The sequence below is a fragment of the Dipodomys merriami genome, unplaced genomic scaffold, assembly GCF_024711535.1.
Source record: "Dipodomys merriami isolate MVZ:Mamm:240054 unplaced genomic scaffold, mDipMer1.0.p SCAF_724, whole genome shotgun sequence".
Classification (NCBI taxonomy): Eukaryota; Metazoa; Chordata; class Mammalia; order Rodentia; family Heteromyidae; genus Dipodomys; species Dipodomys merriami.
Genome location: NW_027206318.1, coordinates 375,617 through 385,003, shown reverse-complemented (window position 1 = coordinate 385,003; position 9,387 = coordinate 375,617).

The following is a 9,387-nucleotide window of genomic DNA, read 5'->3' as shown; positions in this document are numbered from 1 at the left end:
ATGAATTGGTACCATATGTCAAAAGTTTCATCTTTGCAAAAACAAGTAATAGTAGTGGTAATTTTTTTCCAGTCCTTAACTTTGGGCCTGGGCCCTGAACATGGTTATGCTGGTAGCTTTAATGTGAGCTTGTTTGTTATTTATTGGATTACTGCCCATGAAGGGAATTACGTGGTCATATGTGAGATCTATATTTAGTCTTTTGAAGAAACTCCATACTGCATTCCAGAGTGGTTTAACAACTTTAATTTCCCACCATCAACGTAATAGAGTTCCCATTTGGCTATATCCACGCCAGCTTATGCTATTGTAAGTTTTCTTGATAATGGCCATTCTAACTGGGATGAGGTAGAATTATAGTTCTCTTTCTTTGGTGAGTTCCTCTCTGATTTTGGAATGAGTCTAATTCCAGCTTCATAGAATGTTTAATAATTCAATTTATCTTTCTATTCCATTGAAGACTTAGATCTGTGTATTGTAAGTTCTTTGCAGGCCTTAATTTCATGGTATATTCATTGAGTCCTAGATTTTTCCGATATGGGAAGTAGTTTATTGACATTTCATTTTCATTACTTCTTGTGTGTCACTTCTTGGTTCAGATAGAGTACAGGAAAGCATTAATTTCTCTAGGATTCTCCAGGTGATTGACATAAGGTTTTCAAAGTACGCTCTTATAACGTTCTCAATTTTGCTTATTTCTGTTGTGATATCTCATTTTTGTCTCTAATTTTCTCTATTTGGGTGAGTTCTCTTATTCTATTTTGGATTTTATATTATGAAGGTGATATACAGATGGGTGGGTTACAGTTACATAAGTAATGAGTACATTTTTAACAGTGTTAACTTTCCTCATTTTCTCCTGCTTCCTCCAACCCCGACAACCCACTCTCCCAAAGTTGTAAAGTTCATTTCTAACATAGTGTCTAGTGTATAGCACTGTTGTTTGGTTAAACTTTTTCCCGCAATTTCTGTGATTTCCCTTCCCTTCCCCAAATCATATTAACTTATGTATAAGAGAAAGGATACAGAAATCAAAAACAGTGAATACCAAAGGGTAAAACTAAATATACATAACTAAAAACAGTTCACTATAAAATCATCTTGTATACATTTTTGGAACTCATTTCTATAAGCATCATTTTATATGGTGATATGCATATAGCTATTAGAGCTACTGGGATCTTTTCTAAGAATGTCCTAAACATATTCTAGTTTTTCCAAATTAATAAAAACATGTACTCTTATGATTCTTTGGGGCTGGCTTGTTAAACTTATCATGTTTTTAAGTCTTTCCATTTCCTAACAAATGGGGCAATGTCATTCATTCTGATGGAAGCATAGAGTTTTGTCGTGAATATATACGAAATTTTTTTTGATCCATCATTGCTGCGTCATAGATGAGCACTATTGAGGAATCTCTGTACTTCTTCACAGATTATTTGAAAAAGTTTAAATTTCCACCAATAGTGTAGTAATGTTCCATTTTGGCCACATCCCCACAAGCCCAGCATCTGTTATTATTAGTTTTCTCATAGGGGTCATTCTAACTGGGTTGGGGTGGAATCTCAACGTTGCCTTGATTTGCATTTTTATGGCCAGAAATGTTGCATATTTTTTCATGTGTCTATTGGCCATTCATATTTCTTCTTCAATTAGGTTCCTCTTTAAATCTTTATCCCACTTATTAAGAGGGTTGTTGTTTCTGTGAGGATTTGTTTTTTTGGGGGGGGTTAACTTTTGGGGCTTTAAATGTATTTGAGAACCATTATCTGTTGCAGAGCATGTAAAGATCTTTATCTGCTGGCTTTCTATTTATCTATCTATATAATTTCTCTTCTTATATTTGGGAAGGGACTCTCAAGTCTGTTAAGTTATTGAAAGATACAATTCTGTTTTGTTGATTCTTTTTAAGTTTTATTTTGTCTCTATTTAGTTATTTTTTACTTAATTTTTATTTGTTTCTGTCTACTGCTTTGGGTTTTGTATTGTTCCTGTTTTCAAGGAGCTTGTGGTACATAATAAAATATTCATTTGAGATACCCCAATTACTTGATGTAGGCACTCAGAGCTATAAATTTTCCTCTAAGTACTGCATTTACTGTATACCAGAGGAGCTGGTATTTTGTGACTTCCTTTTTGTTAAATTCCCCAAAATTCCAGATTTCTATTCTAATCTCTTCAGTGTCCGACTGGTCATTCAGCATCGTGTGCTTATCTTAATGGGTTTGAGAATTTTTTTGCTTAAGCTATGTAATTCTAAGTTTATTCTGTTGTGGTCTGACAAGATATGAGAATTCAAATAATTTTTCTTTGAATTTGGACAGAATTTATGTGTGAAATAGGATATGTTCTATTTTGGAGAATCTTCCATGAGCTGCTGTCAAAAATGTATATTCTGATATATATTCTGTAGATGTCTGTTAGGGCTAGGTTGTCAATGTAATTCTTTAGGTCTTCAGTTTGTTGGTTGAGTTTTTCCTGGATAGGTCATCCATGGATGACAATGATGTGTTGAGATTTGTTTTCAGGTTAAGTAGTATTTGGTTGATGAAGTGGGGTGCTCCAGGATTCAGGGCTAACGGAGTTGCATTTATTAATATGTAATGTCTATTCCTACTAATTTCAATTTGAATTTTATTTTATCTTATGCTAGCAATTCAACTGTGGTCTGTTTATGGTGTCCATTTGCTTGAAAATTTTACTTACAATCTTTCAGTTTGAGTATGGGTTTGTTTTTGTTAATAAAATGTGTCTCTTGTAGGAAGTAGATGGATGTGTCTTGTTTTTTAATACTGCTATCTTATCTATGTCTTCTATTTGGAAATTTAAGTTCAGTGATATTGAGAGGTAAGACTGTGAAATATCTGATACATCCTGCTATGTTATACACCTGCTCTTAAGAGCTATGACTCATCTACTTACTCTTAATATATTTACCTTATTCTTTGGTAGGGAGCATTGTATATAACCAGTTACTGTTCTTGATCTTCTCAATGTAAGATATATTTCATTAACTCCTGCTGAGTTGGTGGAGATACATGTTTTCAAATTTTCTTTGTCATGAAATATTTTTATATATCCTTTAAACGTAAAGGAGATTTTTGCTTGGTACCATGTTCACGTTTGGTAGTTGTTTGCCTTTATGTTTGACATGTATCATGCCAAGCTCTGTTTTTACCATATCAGCTAAGAAATCTATATTTATTCTGATTGTATATCCTTCTTAAATAATCAATCTTTTCACTATGGCAGGTTTAAAAATGCTTTCCTTGATCTTTAATGATCTTCTAATGGATTATGATGTGGTGGTGAGCTGTTCTGTTCTGGAATTCTCTGTTTGGTGTTCGAAAAGCTTCTCTTCTCTGAATGAGCTTCTTTGGATGTTTGGCCTGATCTCTGCAAGAATTCTGTAATATGTTTCCCATGCATTTAGTTTCTTGCTCTTCTCCTTCTTGAACCTATCTCCCCCAAATTTGATCTTCTGAGTCTTGAAGTTCTGGCAAGATCACTTCTTATTTCTTGGATTTGTTCTAAGTGATTATTTCCTCTTTCCTATTAGACCTATTCTGTCTTTGACCCTTGAGATTATCTTCTATGTCATCTATTTCCTGTGGTTACTTTCTACTTTGTTTTTGATTTCCCTGTCTTCTAATTGGTCATTTTTCAGAGCTTCTATGTCTTTATTAAAGCTTTGTTTTAGGTCTTGTATGGACTTTCTTTACATCTTTTCTTTGAGTGGAGGAGTTGGGAGGGTTGTTTTATCATATGTGTCTTCTCTTATATCTTTTTTTTGGGGGGGGGGGTCCAGTCATGGGGCCTTAACTCTGGGCCTAGGCTCTGTCCCTCAGCTCTTCAGCTCATGGCTAGCACTCTACCACTTGAGCCTCAGCGCCACTTCTGGCTTTTTTCTTTTTTGCTTCGGTGGTGCTGAGGAATCAAACCCAGGGCCTCATGTATGCTAGGCAAGCGCTCTACCACTGAGCCACCTTCCTAGCCATTCTTTTATATTTTTTAAGTAGGCATCCATTTTTTCCTTGGACTCTCTTGACTTCCAGAATTTATTCAACATTTTGTTTGTAGTCTCCATGAATTATTTTCCATGAATTAGTTTACTAATCTTTGGTTGGTCTCATCTTGTTCACAAATTTTCTTGTAGAGGTTTTGTATCTTTTCATTAATCACATTGTTTAACAGTATTTGTAATGTATTTTGAAAACTATCTTCTATGTTCTTGATTGGGTATTCTAGTGCCTGGTTATTTATTGTGAATTATACTACCTTGACATCACTTTTCTTGTATTTTTCTGAATCGTTCTCATCCATTTGGAGGATTTATTTTAAGGGATCTACGATATTAATAGGTGATTCTCTATGTTCTTTGTTGATTTGCAAGGTGTTGATTTGATATTCTGTTGTGATTTGTTTTTCTGGAATTAGGTTTTTGTATAGACCATTAAGTGTAGGAATAGAAATCAGTGTGATGTTAATACTTGTGGTTCCAGTGACAGTTCTGACTGTCAGTGCTATGGTGAATTGTGTCTGTGTTTGGATGGGCTGTCACTGCTCCTACTTTTTTCCCATGTGGCATTTTTATTTCCACACTTCAGCTGTGCTTTTCAATATATTGGCCAACACAGTCACTGCAATCACCTGCCTGCCTGGTCACCTTTTCATAGATTTCTGTTTTCTTGTGAAGACAATATAAAATCTTCTTTTGAGTTGTGTATCTATATATAATTATAGCTGACTTGATGTGATCCTCTATAAGTGGAGTACCTGGTAGGACCCCAAATCTCTGTTTCACTAGAGAAAACTAGAGTAGTTTTTTTGTTATTATTCCATTGTTTTTCCTCTTCCTCAGATTTATTTTATATATTGTTGATTTTTTCAGGTAATTTAGGATTGTGATTTTTGTATCAGATTATTTTTGTTTTGCTCTTTGTGTTGCTGTGAAATAGTGATTTCAGGCTTGTTTGAAGAGAGAGAAAGAATATGAAATGTTTGTTACTACATTCAAAGAAAGAGAGTAGGCATTTTAAACTATTTGCTACAGGTAAGAATTGTGTTAAAAATTTTTTCCACATCTTTCTGTCGTCAGAAATTTCAAGTATGTAGCAGATGCTATGAGTATGCCTTAAAAGATACCTTATGAATAAAGTTGTTATATAATTGTTGGCTTTGATTTACATTAAAACTAGCATGTCATTCTCTATGTCCATCTAACGTCAAGTGTCTTTAACTGGTCTGTATATAAATATGTAAGCAACTACACAGGAGATTTGAGAATTCATCTGAGGGATTCAGTCTAGCTCAGATCCTGCCTAGACCATCCTGCGTCCACCATGGAAACTGGACTGCTGTCTGACTCCATCACACACAGCTGATTTTTGGTATAAGACTGCTTTATATTTACAAATTTTAAGACTCTTGTGGAACATTCTCTGTAAACCTTACACAGCCTGACCTGAAAAAGCCAGCTATGTTGTTTTGCTATTGAAACATGTGTAAAGCCTCTTGTAAGAAAGTCTCTTGCAAACTTTGATTTTCAGATTTCACAGGCATCCAAGCTATGCTAAAACTGTCATCCCATCTATTGAGTTGTGTCATTGCAGTGTTCTGGCAAGTACTTGTTGATCAATTCTTGACAGGGTGCATGTAAGCTATCCTTGTTCCCATTGATCTCCTTGTTGATTTAATTAGAAATATTAAAGGGTTTTGTGGCAAAGATTGCAGTTCAAACCAGCCCGGCAGAAAAATCCCTCTGATACTCTATCTCCCAGGTAACCAGCAAAGAGCAGTCTGGAAGCTGGCTCAAAAATTAACCATCAAAACGCTAAATAGGGCCCTCCGTCTCAACGTTGTAGGACACTAGCCTCGAGCAGAATTGCTCAGGGAAAATGCTCAGGCTTTGAGTTCAAAACTCAGATCCCAGCCACAAGCACCTAGACCACCTGACAAGGTGGAAAAAAGTAAGAGGAGAGGATGTCACATCAGCCACTTTGTGCCTGCCCTTTCAAAATTAACCAGAGACAGGAGGTCAATAGAAACAAGTTGAGAAGCTTGTCCATCTAATGTCCATATCTGTGTAACTTCTAACTGGACAGGAATTTATATTCTTGCCTTTGTTACCTGCTATTGATAGGAAATTATCAAGCTCTCTCACCAGGCCATTATCTACTCCAATTCAGCTCTGGCTTCTGACTGGTTTTCGACTCATGATCCAAATGGAATTTTTTCTGGCTTGTGTCCATGGTGTGTTTTCCTGTGTCACTCGTATCTAGTCCTGCCACCATGTCAGCCGATTGCCTGATCTCAGAATTTTCAACTTTCTCTCTAACAGGATAACAGCCCTCACTTAGACCTGGGACCAAGTCAAGGCCATCCTATTACTGCAGGCAACCAAATGCTTTGGCTTGGACCCAGCGCAGACCTGGACCTGAAGGTCCCGGCCCCAATGACTCCTCAACATTCCCATGCCAGCAGGAGTTTGCCAGAAATGACAACAATGACCTCAACATTTTATACTCCAGGGTTCAAAACCATTGGAATCTGCTTTGTTCTCATAACTTAATGATACTCCACTCTCAGCCCAATTCTTTTTATGTTTCCAAAGATCCTATATGAAGAATAGCCTCTCCCCTCTTGGCCCTATCATTTTATGTATCTAAAGATGGAATATGAGGGATTGACCCCCATCCTTTTGTCCTAGGCCCATACAGATTCCAGGCAAAATTCCAGGTATGTGTGAATTCCTTTGAAGTGAAGGCAGGGCAGCCCACAGAGGCCTAGCTGTAAATATTCCATTGTGGGCCCAACTGAAAGGCCCCCACCTTCTTTGACCTAGGGGTTTTTCAATAACCACTCCTTGCTCAGACCTCCTATAAAAACACAAATCCTGTACCAGCTCCCTCACACAACCTTCAAACCCTTTGGAATGGCTGTGCCTCTCGCAGTTCCTTAATAAACAATCTTCTCCCATTGATGATTGAGTCTGTCCTATACCTTTTCCATTTTCCTCCAATTTCTTAATAAGGTCAGTCTGTATTCTATGATCCTACAGAGAGATAATTAGGTAAACATTCTTTTACAGCCTTCTGAATAATTCTGATTCTGCCCACATCAGTTATCTATCCAGACCTGTGCCCGAGTGAGAGGATTTTAAAAGAATTAAGTGATCTAAAATTTAAACTTAAATGTAGAATAAAATTAGTTCCAATGCATTACATTAAGATATTTATAAACACCTGAGAAACCTAAAGGTGTATAAGATTTTTTTTATTGAAAGTGAAGGAATAGTGGCATTTGGTTCTCTATATTTTAAGAAATTTGCAAAAAGGATTGGCAAAATAAGATTAACATTTGCAGCAGGCTTGACACATTAAATTTTGCATATTGAAAGGAGCACAAGCCTCAGTAATATGTCAATGCTATCCTCTTATTTATTTCTAAAGGTTTATGCTTCTGGTCTCTTAATATTAAAAGTTAAAAAATTAATTTTTAGCTAGTTGTGCAAAGGAGTTTCGCTTCATCATGTCAGTGTTGAATAGAGTATATGTGCATTTCAATGTACAATACATCTGGATCATTATCAAACTTTCTATTTTTCTTCCTTCCCTTACGCCAACCCCATCTATTCCTTCAAGTTTCCTACTTATATTCTCACATGTGTATGATTGTATTAGTCCACCATTTCCCTCTCCATTCTTATGCCCTACTCCCCTTAAGGCCAACTCTCCCTTTTAAGTCTTGTTTGAACTTCATGGTATTTTGTTAAATATCTCTGACTTTGGGATTTGGCTTTGGGCTTGCCACATCCTCTCTTCCATGTTTGGCCTCCATGAATGAGGAATTTTCTCCACATTACTAATCTCTGAATGGCTGAAATAGGTCTCCTGTACTATTCACCTTCAGTCCTAAATTCAGAATTGGAGCTTTTTTTCTTCTCTATGCACTGAAGATGGAAGGAAAATAATTTCCATGCTCTTAGCATTGTGCTATTTATCATGAATTTCCATTGCTTATCACTTCAGCAATCTAAATTTAAAGTCATGTTTTCTGCATCATATTCACACAGTTTAAGTGAATATCGAGGGTAATTAACCTAGTATTGAAAGTTTAGGAACGCTTTTCAATTTCTGATGATAGACGCTTGAGTAAGTTTAATTATACAGATTCCACTATGTTGTGAGTCCTGTAGTCTTTTACATTTTCAAATAAATAAGAGTTAGTTTTTATTAATGATTACAATCGCTTTTTTCAGTATTTGAAACGCTGTCCCAATTATTTTACAACTTTCACATTAAGCTAGACTGAACTTCCCTCCCCGCACTTTCCCCACTACTTCAGGTTAAGACTCCTTGGGCTTTATTCGTTGAGAGGCCAAAGGAAGAGAAAACAGAGAGGTGATCATTACTCAGATATCTCCTTCCTATTCTGTTTCTGCTATTTTGTTGAGAGGAAGACTGGAGCAGGGCACAAGAGTGATGCTTGACTTCACCATACAAAGGAGCATTCCTGGCATGTCAATTATTTTTCTCAGAATCACTAAAACTGCTTACTCTTGCCTTATCTGTAACAATCTAACTGTGGCACCCTTGGTGCAGGAGGAAGCACACTAACAAGATATTACCTATAAATTGGTATTTTATATCTCAACTTACTACTATCATAAGTATAAATCTTTGGCTACATACATGCAAAGGCACTGATTATCCAACAGTACCTTAGTGAGGAATAGACAATTCCACTCATCTCCCCACTCCTCTCGTCTCCTACTTTTACCTTTCCTCACTTACCCTCCCCTACCTTCTTTCTTTGTGTCTCACTCCTCCATATTCATCTTTACTTGCTCTATTTTCTCTTCTAGTAGCAAGTGATTTGGCTTATCCGACAACACATAAATAATTTAATTTTTTTCTCTTTTTTGTGATTATTTCCTCTTGAGAATTTAGTTCTACACTAGAACCAGTGGCTTACACCTAGCTACTGGGTAGCTTCAAATTTGACAATTGATATTCGAAGCTATTCCAAATAAATAAATCTAAGGGATTCTTTCTTCCACTTTTGGTAAAAGGAAGAAGTGAAGGTGTACAGGTGATATAGTCCAAACATTGAGAATTAAAGCCCAGAGCTCAAGGCCAGGAGTTCAAACCCATTACCAGCTCAATAAAAAAAAAAAAGAATCATTCGTCTTTGAATGGGGATATTTGTCCAAAAATATATACCCAGGACAATTTTCAACGTCAAAGACTCTTTCACAGGCTCTTTCACATCTTAATCGGATTCCTCTGCTTGATTCACCTTATAAAAAATAGGAACCACACTTCACATTAAAAAGAGTGAGTGAAGTTTTAGAAGAAGATGGTGGAGGAGAAGCTGGAGGCTAAA